Below are 9,820 nucleotides of genomic sequence, written 5' to 3'. Positions count from 1 at the left end.
AATTTGGAAATGGGTCGTATGAATACTCAATTTTATTGTAATCTCGTGTTTAAGAACTTTGGTCTTGACGGAATTTGCATTTGACTTACGGTTTTAATTATTATCGAAACGAGTCAAAACCGACTCGAAAAATCCCGACTCAAACCCGCTCTTCTCCTTTCCTTTCTTCCTTTCACGCGCACCAGCCCCTTCCCCTTCATTTTTTCTGGTTTTCTTATCTTCTTCAACCTCTAACATTACCAAAACTCCATTTTTTATACATTCAAGCTAAAAATCGTCACATCTCCTTCATTTCTTATCGGTTTTTCGCATAATTTACCTTTCCGGAATCCTCTCGTCGCGATCTACAACTTGGTATAATTTAATTTCAGTTTTCTTGAAGTTGTTTTAAGATGAAATTTCGGTATTTTCGGTATTTGTGCTTATTATTGTGTTTTAATTGTTTATTTAGGTGAAGAATTGGAGGACGAGTTCGGGGACTCGTATATTGTAGAGGATAGCGGCTAGTTGTTGTTAGGGTTTGGGTTTTGAGGTGCTAATTGCTCTTTTTCTAGCTTAAGGTAACATATTTCGAGTTACTCGACGAAAGATCGTCACATGTTTTTTATTTTTGTATGTTTGGTGAATTTTTGTTTGAGTAGTAGTTTTCACATGTTAAAATTTGTTGCATGTATGCTTAAATTATGCCTTTTGTTAGTTTAAATTAACAAAGTTGAATTGGGAACGATTAATTAATGTTCAGACGGTCTTTTTCTAAATAAAAATGGAAAAAAATGGTGGTGTAGGGGGACGGGCAGCAGGCCGGCAGGCCCACGACTAGCCCACGGTTGGTCCGGGTCGGCCCGTAGCTTGTTTCGCGGTTTTCCATGCAAAATTTGTCATTTAAGGTTTATTAATGACATAGTTAGTATGAGTACACATTAGGAATTGAATCATACTAGTAACAAAAATTATGTTAATGGTAAAATTGTGCTTATATTAATAGTTATCACATGTTAGGATAGTTTACAAAATGAAATTGTAATTAATAGGCTCAAAATGAATTTTATAGCGATAATTGTAATGTTTTGCTGATTGTGCCGAAAACTGAGCCTTAGTCCCTTTGACTGATGCGATATCAGTTAATTGAGTGATTGGTCAGCCGCAATTTGACCCGCACTGTCGTAGGTCAAGCGGGTAAAAATTCGGTTGAATGAATTAGATAATCGGCCTTTTTCTTGTTTTAGGCCATTTGTGTAGTTAGTTGAATTTAAATAGCTTCTTACTTAGTTAGTTGAATTTAAATAGCTTCTTATTTTGTAGTAATGGCCCTAGATTCCCCTAAAGCCTTTAATATTGTTAAAATTGCTAGAATTGGAAGTTAGTATTAAATTCTTATTGAGGACACTGTTGGATTTGTATGCTGAATAGACAATATTATAGCCTTTCACATGATATAATGTTAGAATTTATGTTGGTAAGTAGGACTTTTTGCCCTCTTATGGTTAAGTGGGTGTCTTACTTGACTTGTGTGGTGAGTCTTGTGTGGTGTGGGCTAAAGTATTCAAGCTGGGACTAGCTGGGACTAGGTCCTAGGTGAGTACTTCGGCCTTCATCATAGATAGGTCTTTATAGTCTTTGACGAGTGTATGTTCACTGCTTGATAGCCTTTGTGTTCCTGACTAGTGGATGTTTATCCAAGTTGGGGCATGACCTCAGTTACTTATTTTGATAGTAAGTGGTCAGCTTAAGTACTAGCCAACCCTTTGGTGGACTCCTTAGAGTAATCACTTCACTTTGTTTTAAAAAAAGTTGTGGGTCTTGGGTGCGGTGGTGTGTATCCGCATGTCTAGGTCTACGCAGATTTTAGGCTAGGGTTGTGTTGTCTCTTGGCCATGTTTTATTAATATTAACCGCTGAGCCAAGATACCGGTTCGATTACCTTCCCTACCTCGTGGTATAGACTCGAGTTACAAAGTGACTATTGACCGAACTAAGAACTTATGCCTGTCTTTGATATATTGCCCTTTCTTGTATGGTGATTTTATGAACTGTAATAGGTGAGATGTAAGCGATTCTGATTGATAAAGTTTGGATTACTATTTGAATTATATGATTCACATGATAGTTAAGTTTGGTCACTTAAGGGGTCATAGGTTAGATTACATGATAATTACATTGTTTATCATATTGTTTACATGTTTTACTACATGTTACATTAATTTTGACGATTCGTGGCTGGGAGGACTCGAAGTTACTCCCCACTGAATTGTGGCTTTCGTGTTTGTATAAAATGCGATTGACAGGTTGTTGATGCTTTGTTGGGGTCACAGACGAGCTAGTGAGCAAGGAACCTTGGACCTAGTTTTGGCTATTCTATTAGTAAACCTTTTACACTTTTGGTTTGTATATAATTTGAAGGGACATATGTCTCCCTTTTCTATTTTGGGTTGTATCATTATGTATTTTCTTACCTTTAGCGGTGTAAGTAAGTTAGATTGTTAGCAATTGCGGGTTTTGGCACCCGTCTATTGGGAATGTTGGAGATGTTGTAATTGGTTTAGAAAATTTTTTGAAATTACAGGTTTTTGGCTAGTTGAACCAATTACAAACATATCCTACCAGTTTTTCCCTAGAATTTACGCCTTTATTTATCGTTAATTCTAAGGGTGTCACAGACTGATTCAGACGGTTGTTGATGTTGTATTGTGATTGCTGATTGTTTGTCTCTGGTTCTGGAGATGCGTTCTCGGCTGAGTGAAGTCATGTGGGGTAATATCCGTATAAAACCCTTTAATTGTAGGACTATAACGTAAATTTGATATGCAAATTATTGTCATAAACGAAATAACAATAGAAACGATAAGGAATAAAGAAACAACCTCGGGTCCTTGAGAATTTGGCCTAAGATCAGAAATCAACAAAGATTGCCTCCTAATCGATACACCCAAGACCGTCTGAGATTATGCCCTCGTGCTAGAAGTGTATTCTCTAATTGCCTTGCAATATTGAGAGAATAGTTGTGTGAGTTTTTCTTAGATGTGTGATCTAGAAATTTTAGAGGAAAAATGCCTCCAAAACCCTAATGTATTTTCAAATGAATTTGATTAGGTTACTAGTGAGGAGAGGCTCTCCTTTTGTTTCCTCTCATTCGGCCAAACCGAGACCTAATGGGGAAGTGGGCTTCCACTTCCTCTTATTTTTTACCTCGTGGTCCGGTTCGTAAAATGCTAAATGTATATGACGCGGTTTTATTATAAATCGTCATCGGTTATCGGTTATTAAAACATCAACTAATAATACGGATTAGTTGAAATATTAATACATGTCCGACAAAGACAATATTGTATAATTAATTCAATATACATCAATTAAATATAATCGTTTATATTTAATTTACGAATTAACCGCTTAATTCGTCTTAGCCATTTTATTATTTAATCCGTATCAAATAATCATCTCAACCTCGCGTTTGACTAATTATTAGTCAATAACTCGGACTAACTGCTTAGTCAATTATTGGAGTTTGACCTATAAAGACCGTTCTCAATTTTTGTTTATACGAGGAAGATCCCATCGACTTAATTTTAATTAATTGTAAGTGAACGAAAAACTAGCATTGCGTGAATGAATTAATTTAGGTGATGGCTTAAAATAAAACGTGTGATATCTGTATATCAAAGAAAACTAACGCGTGACCTCTATATGAGTCAGTTTTCATGCAATTATTAGGTGGTTTGGTTTTTAGGCGGAATATGATGCAATCTATCGTTGCGAAAAATAAATGAAAGAATGCAAAACGTAAATAAAAATTCCTAGTGTGGCCTATCCTAGTAAAAAGAACATAATACAACTTTGGAATCCACCGTTGGACCCGAGAACTTGTCTTGATGTTCCATCTTTTCCATGCAGCGGGAGTGAGCATCCGATCTCCATCTTTGGTCTTCTCAAAATTACAATTAAAATTTACAAAATATAAACCTATTTACATTCTAAATAAAACTGTAATTACAAAAAAAATAAAAATGGAGATACGAGATCTCAAAATACAACCAAGACCGTGTTCCATCATTACGGTAACACGTTCTACTAAGGCCACACTAAGTTACAACCGTTTGTAAAAAATAAATAAATACGTAATTAAAAGCATTCAAGGCATTCAACAATGACGATAAAAAAATGCATCAACTAAATTAAATTTATTCGTGACATAATTCCGTAATTATGTTAAATTTATCCAAACCACCTTTAATGATTAAAATTATGTGACAAAACCGCTTTAATCAACTTAATTATAATCCGTGATAATCCATTACTTTAAATCGTTTTAAAATAACTAAATGGTACGTGAGTGAACCGTTTCACTATCAAGCGAATGCATAAATCCGTATTATGCACATGTTAAGGCCAAAAAAAAATAAAACTCAAATTTTTTTTTTTTTTCTTCACGTCTGGCCGTGAACCGTACCAAAATTTTTTTTTTTTATTGGAGCTAATGCCCAGAGCTCAAAAAGCCAAAAAAAAAAAAATCAATCGGCTGAAAAACGAGAGCCTTAACAAAAACAAACAAAATCGATTTGTTAACAAACAATTGTAAATTGAACATAATCCAAATTAAAACAAAATTACAATTGACATGATCTGAAGATATTGTTATAATTATCGATTAAAATAACAATACGCAAAGAACAAATCGAAAAACAAAAGATCGTCTGATCTACCAAGCACCGTGAGGCACGCAATTCAAGGCAAAAAAATGAAAACAGGCCGTGATAAATAAAAAAGGCCGCACGGTTTTCAACACAAAAAAATTGCCGTGACAAAAAAATTTGGCCGAGACCAAGAACAGCCACACGGTTCATCAATTTTATGCAAAAATTTATCGATTCAATTTCGTTTGATGAAAATCACATAGAAAAATTTACGTGGCCTCGCTCTGATACCACTTGTGGGGTAATATCCCTATAAAACCCTTTAATTGTAGGACTATAACGTAAATTTGATATGCAAATTAATGTCATAAACGAAATAACAATAGAAACGATAAGGAATAAAGAAACAACCTCGGGTCCTTGAGAATTTGGCCTAAGATCAGAAATCAACAAAGATTTCCTCCTAATCGATACACCCAAGACCGTCTGAGATTATGCCCTCGTGCTAGAAGTGTATTCTCTAATTGCCTTGCAATATTGAGAGAATAGTTGTGTGAGTTTTTCTTAGATGTGAGATCTAGAAATTTTAGAGGAAAAATGCCTCCAAAACCCTAATGTATTTTCAAATGAATTTGATTAGGTTACTAGTGAGGAGAGGCTCTCCTTTTGTTTCCTCTCATTCGGCCAAACTGAGACCTAATGGGGAAGTGGGCTTCCACTTCCTCTTATTTTTTACCTCGTGGTCCGGTTCGTAAAATGCTAAATGTATATGACGCGGTTTTATTATAAATCGTCATCGGTTATCGGTTATTAAAACATCAACTAATAATACGGATTAGTTAAAATATTAATACATGTCCGACAAAGACAATATTGTATAATTAATTCAATATACATCAATTAAATATAATCGTTTATATTTAATTTACGAATTAACCGCTTAATTCGTCTTAGCCATTTTATTATTTAATCCGTATCAAATAATCATCTCAACATCGCGTTTGACTAATTATTAGTCAATAACTCGGACTAACTGCTTAGTCAATTTTGGCATCTACATGACTGTATTTTCATACCATCACATCTCTCAAACGTATCCTATAGGTGTGACTTTTAGGGACCAGTTGATCACCGCCATCTGTATGACAATAACGTCAAACTTATCTAGCAAGCCAACCGTTATTGATAAACGTGGACCAACTGATTATAATACAAAAGTATACCCTTTGATCCTTTTAGAGATTTATAAGTCCTTGCACTAACTGTAAAGGACACCAGCCCCAACAAGCTCCCACTTGTCCGTACAAGTGTATGTGCAATGACGTTATCCGCACTAACTGGAGAACACAAGCTCCAACAAACTCCCACTTGTCCGTACAAGTGTATGTGCGATAACCGATTCTCATATTCATTTAAAATTTCTCCCACTCAATGTAAAACAATTTGCAGATCCGGATCCGCAAAGGTCGTATTTTACAATCGATCTGTATCTAGAGTGGTTTCCCCGACTAGAGAGTAACTCAACTGATAAAACGAATTCGTATTCGAGCATGGCCATGCATTTCAGTTATAGCTTCTCGAGTGGCCCTGAGAAATATCGAGTACCTGATAAAGGCTGAATATCTCCTTCAACTCGACTCCTTCCGATCTAAGCACAGCATGAAATGACCCAGAAAAAATCTACTTGGCCCCCTGTTACGGATGACCGTGAGAAAGAAACCAAAGTCACCCAAAATCTGCCTTAGTCTCAAGAGACAGTCGATAGTCAAAAGAATCGACTCTTAGGATCACCATGGAGGTCCTATCCACGACCGGGCACCGAATGTTATAAAACATTTAGGACTCCACGTCGATGTCACAATTGTGTCCTACGAAATATCCGTATAAATCGCCTCTGTGATTGGTTAGTCAACCTTTTGACTTATGGCTCGTTGAACCCACCATCAACCAACGTCACAAAATAATTACCTTGAGTTATCAGCTCACGTGGGCAATTAAGGACCAAAAATATAATGTTTGTTCAGTTCACTTTGTGGTGTTCAAAATTGTCGTACAAAACCACATGAAAAACAAAATATATAAATATCAAAACGATGATGTCGTATAGAGTACAAAAGAGAATGAATCTAATCCATAAAAGAGTACTACAACTTAGGAACACGTTTAATTCCCATGGAATTAACGTGCCCTTCATGCTTATCTTGTCGTAATGGTTTAGTGAGAGGATCTGCTATGTTATCATCTGTAGCAATCTTTTCTATCACTACTTCCTTTTGCTCCACGTAATCTCGGATTAGATGAGCTTTCCGTTGTACATGTCTAGACTTGTTGCTAGACTTTGGCTCCTTAGCTTGGAAGATGGCACTTCTATTGTCGCAATAGATGGTGATCGGGTCATTCGAACTAGGCACTACAGATAGTCCTTGTAAGAATTGACGCATCCATATCGCTTCCTTTGCAGCCTTCGACGCGGCATAGTACCCGACTCACCGTAGAATCTGCTTTGTAACACTTTGTTTGGAACTCTTCCAGTGATCGTAGCGCCATTAAGAGTAAAAACGAATCCGGTCGAGATTTCGAGTCATCTCGATCCGTTTGGAAGCTAGCATCTGCGTAATCGGTTGCGCATAGCTTTTGATCGCCTCCATAAGTCAATGCCCAATCTTTAGTCCTCCGTAGGTACTTAAGAATGTTCTTGACCCATCCAATGTGATTCACCCGGATGCTTTGTTGGAATCGACTTGTCATACTCAATGCATATGCCACGTCCGGACGTGTGCATATCATGGCATACATGATTGATCCTATAGCCGAGGCATAAGGAATCCGTGTCATGCGCTCTTTCTCTTCAGGTGTCTCTGGTGCCTGAGACTTGCTCAAATGCACCCCCGGAGCCATAGGAAGAAACCCCTTTTTGGAGTTAGTCATGCTGAATCTCTCTAGGATTTTGTCTATGTAAGACTCCTGATTGAGAGATAACATCCGTCGTGATCTATCTCGATAGATACGGATGCCTAGAATTCTTTGTGCCTCTCCCAGATCTTTCATCCGGAAATGGTTTTTCAACCATACTTTCACCGAAGTTAAGAGAGGTATGTCATTCCCAATCAGGAGTATGTCATCGACATACAATATTAGGAAGACAATCTTGCTCCCACTCGACTTGATATAAAGACATGGTTCCTCGACTGATCGAGTAAATCCATTTTCTTTAATCACTTGGTCGAAGCGATGATTCCAACTCCGAGATGCTTGCTTAAGTCCATAAATGGAACGCTTAAGCTTGCATACTTTCTTAGGATGTTCTGGATCGATGAAACCTTCGGGTTGTACCATGTACAACTCTTCCTCCAAATAACCGTTTAAGAAGGCGGTTTTCACATCCATCTGCCAAATTTCATAGTCATGAAAAGCGGCGATCGCTAAGATAATCCGAATGGAACGCAACATGACTACGGGTGCAAAAATTTCATCGTAGTGCAAACCTGGCACTTGGGTGAAACCTTTAGCAACTAGTCGTGCTTTATAGATATCTTGTTGACCTTCCACGGAATGCTTTATCTTGTAAAGCCATTTGCATTGAAGGGGACGAACCTTGGCTGGTAAGTCAATAAGATCCCATACGTTGTTCTCATACATGGAGTCCATCTCGGATTGCATGGCCTCAAGCCATAGCTTTGAGTCAGAACTAGTCATGGCACCTTTATAGGTTGCGGGTTCACTACTCGTTAAGAGTAGAATGTCATCTATGTCATGTTCCTCGACCATACCAATGTATCGGTCCGGAGGAATAGAGACTCTTCCCGACCTTCTAGGTTCCTCAGGAATATTCACCGCAGCCGGGATTGAAGGAATTGGTTCCTCCAATGGTTGCTCGGTATTTGGTTCTAGAATCTCCGACAGGTCGAAGGTTCTATCACTCTTTGCATTCTCGAGAAATTCCTTCTCTAAGAATGTCGCACTAGCCGCAACAAAAACACGTTGTTCGGTTGGCGAATAAAAGTAATGACCAAGTGTTCCTTTAGGATAACCTATAAAGTATGTCTTGACCGATCGCGGGCAGAGCTTATCCTCGTGTCTCCACTTGACATAAGCCTCGCAGCCCCAAACGCGTATAAAGGACAAGTTAGGGACCGTTCCCTTCCATAGTTCATATGGAGTCTTGTCAACAGCTTTAGACGGACTTCGGTTAAGTATTAGAGCAAAATTGACGAAGAGCATAACCCCATAATGAGTCAGGCAACACGGTGTGACTCATCATGGATCGAACCATATCAAGTAGTGTTCGATTTCTCCGTTCGGACACACCATTCAACTGAGGTGTTCCAGGTGGAGTTAACTGTAGGGAAATCCCACACTCCTTAAGGTGTTGATCAAACTCGTGAGAAAGATACTCGCCACCACGGTCTGAGCACAGTGTTTTAATCTTTACGCCCATGAGGTTACGTACCCGATTCTGGTATTCCTTGAATTTCTCAAAGGATTCACTTTTGTGCTTCATTAAGTAGACATAGCCATATCTACTTAAATCATCCGTGAAAGTGATGAAATACCTATAGCCTTCTCGTGCGGTGATTGACATAGGCCCACATACATCCGTATGTATGAGTCCTAATAGGTCAGCAGCGCGCATTCCAACACCCTTGAAGGAAATTCGAGTCATCTTACCGATGAGACATGATTCACACGTGCCAAATGATTGAAAATCAAAGGCCGAGATAGCTCCATTCTTTATGAGCTATTTTACGCGTTTCTCATTAATGTGTCCCATACGGCAGTGCCATAGATACGTTTGATCTTTGTCACCAACCTTTAACTTTTTATTCATTACGTGTAATATTTCAGTGGTCTGATCTAAAACATAAATTCCGTTCATGGAGACTGCCTTGCCATAAATCATATCGTGTAATGAGAAAATGCAAGAATTATTCTCTATTACAAATGAAAAACCAGTTTGTCAAGTGCATAAACTGAAATAATGTTTTTCGAAAGACTGGGTACATAATAGCAGTTATATAAAAATAACTCAAATCCGCTAGGAAGCTGGATCACATATGTTCCCCTCGAGACGGCAGCCACTCATGCTCCATTCCCGACACGCAGGTCCACCTCACCCTTTACGAGGGGTTCGATGTTTCGGAGCCCCTGCACATGATTACACAGATGAGAACCACAACCCGTTATCTAGT

The 9,820-nt window shown here is 38.1% G+C and overlaps 1 long non-coding RNA gene across 1 annotated transcript; it reads left to right on the top strand.

Moving 5' to 3' along the window:
* Window positions 1-225: 225 nt before the first annotated feature.
* Window positions 226-2,556, top strand: LOC141638416 (uncharacterized). Its single transcript, XR_012542085.1, has 3 exons — window positions 226-354; window positions 452-560; window positions 2,286-2,556. It is a non-coding gene; the product is annotated as an uncharacterized LOC141638416 (long non-coding RNA).
* Window positions 2,557-9,820: the final 7,264 nt, after the last annotated feature.

The sequence above is a fragment of the Silene latifolia genome, unplaced genomic scaffold, assembly GCF_048544455.1.
Source record: "Silene latifolia isolate original U9 population unplaced genomic scaffold, ASM4854445v1 scaffold_20.1, whole genome shotgun sequence".
Lineage (NCBI taxonomy): Eukaryota > Viridiplantae > Streptophyta > Magnoliopsida > Caryophyllales > Caryophyllaceae > Silene > Silene latifolia.
Note: the sequence above shows the minus strand (reverse complement) of the source record. Positions and strands in the feature narration are given on the sequence as shown.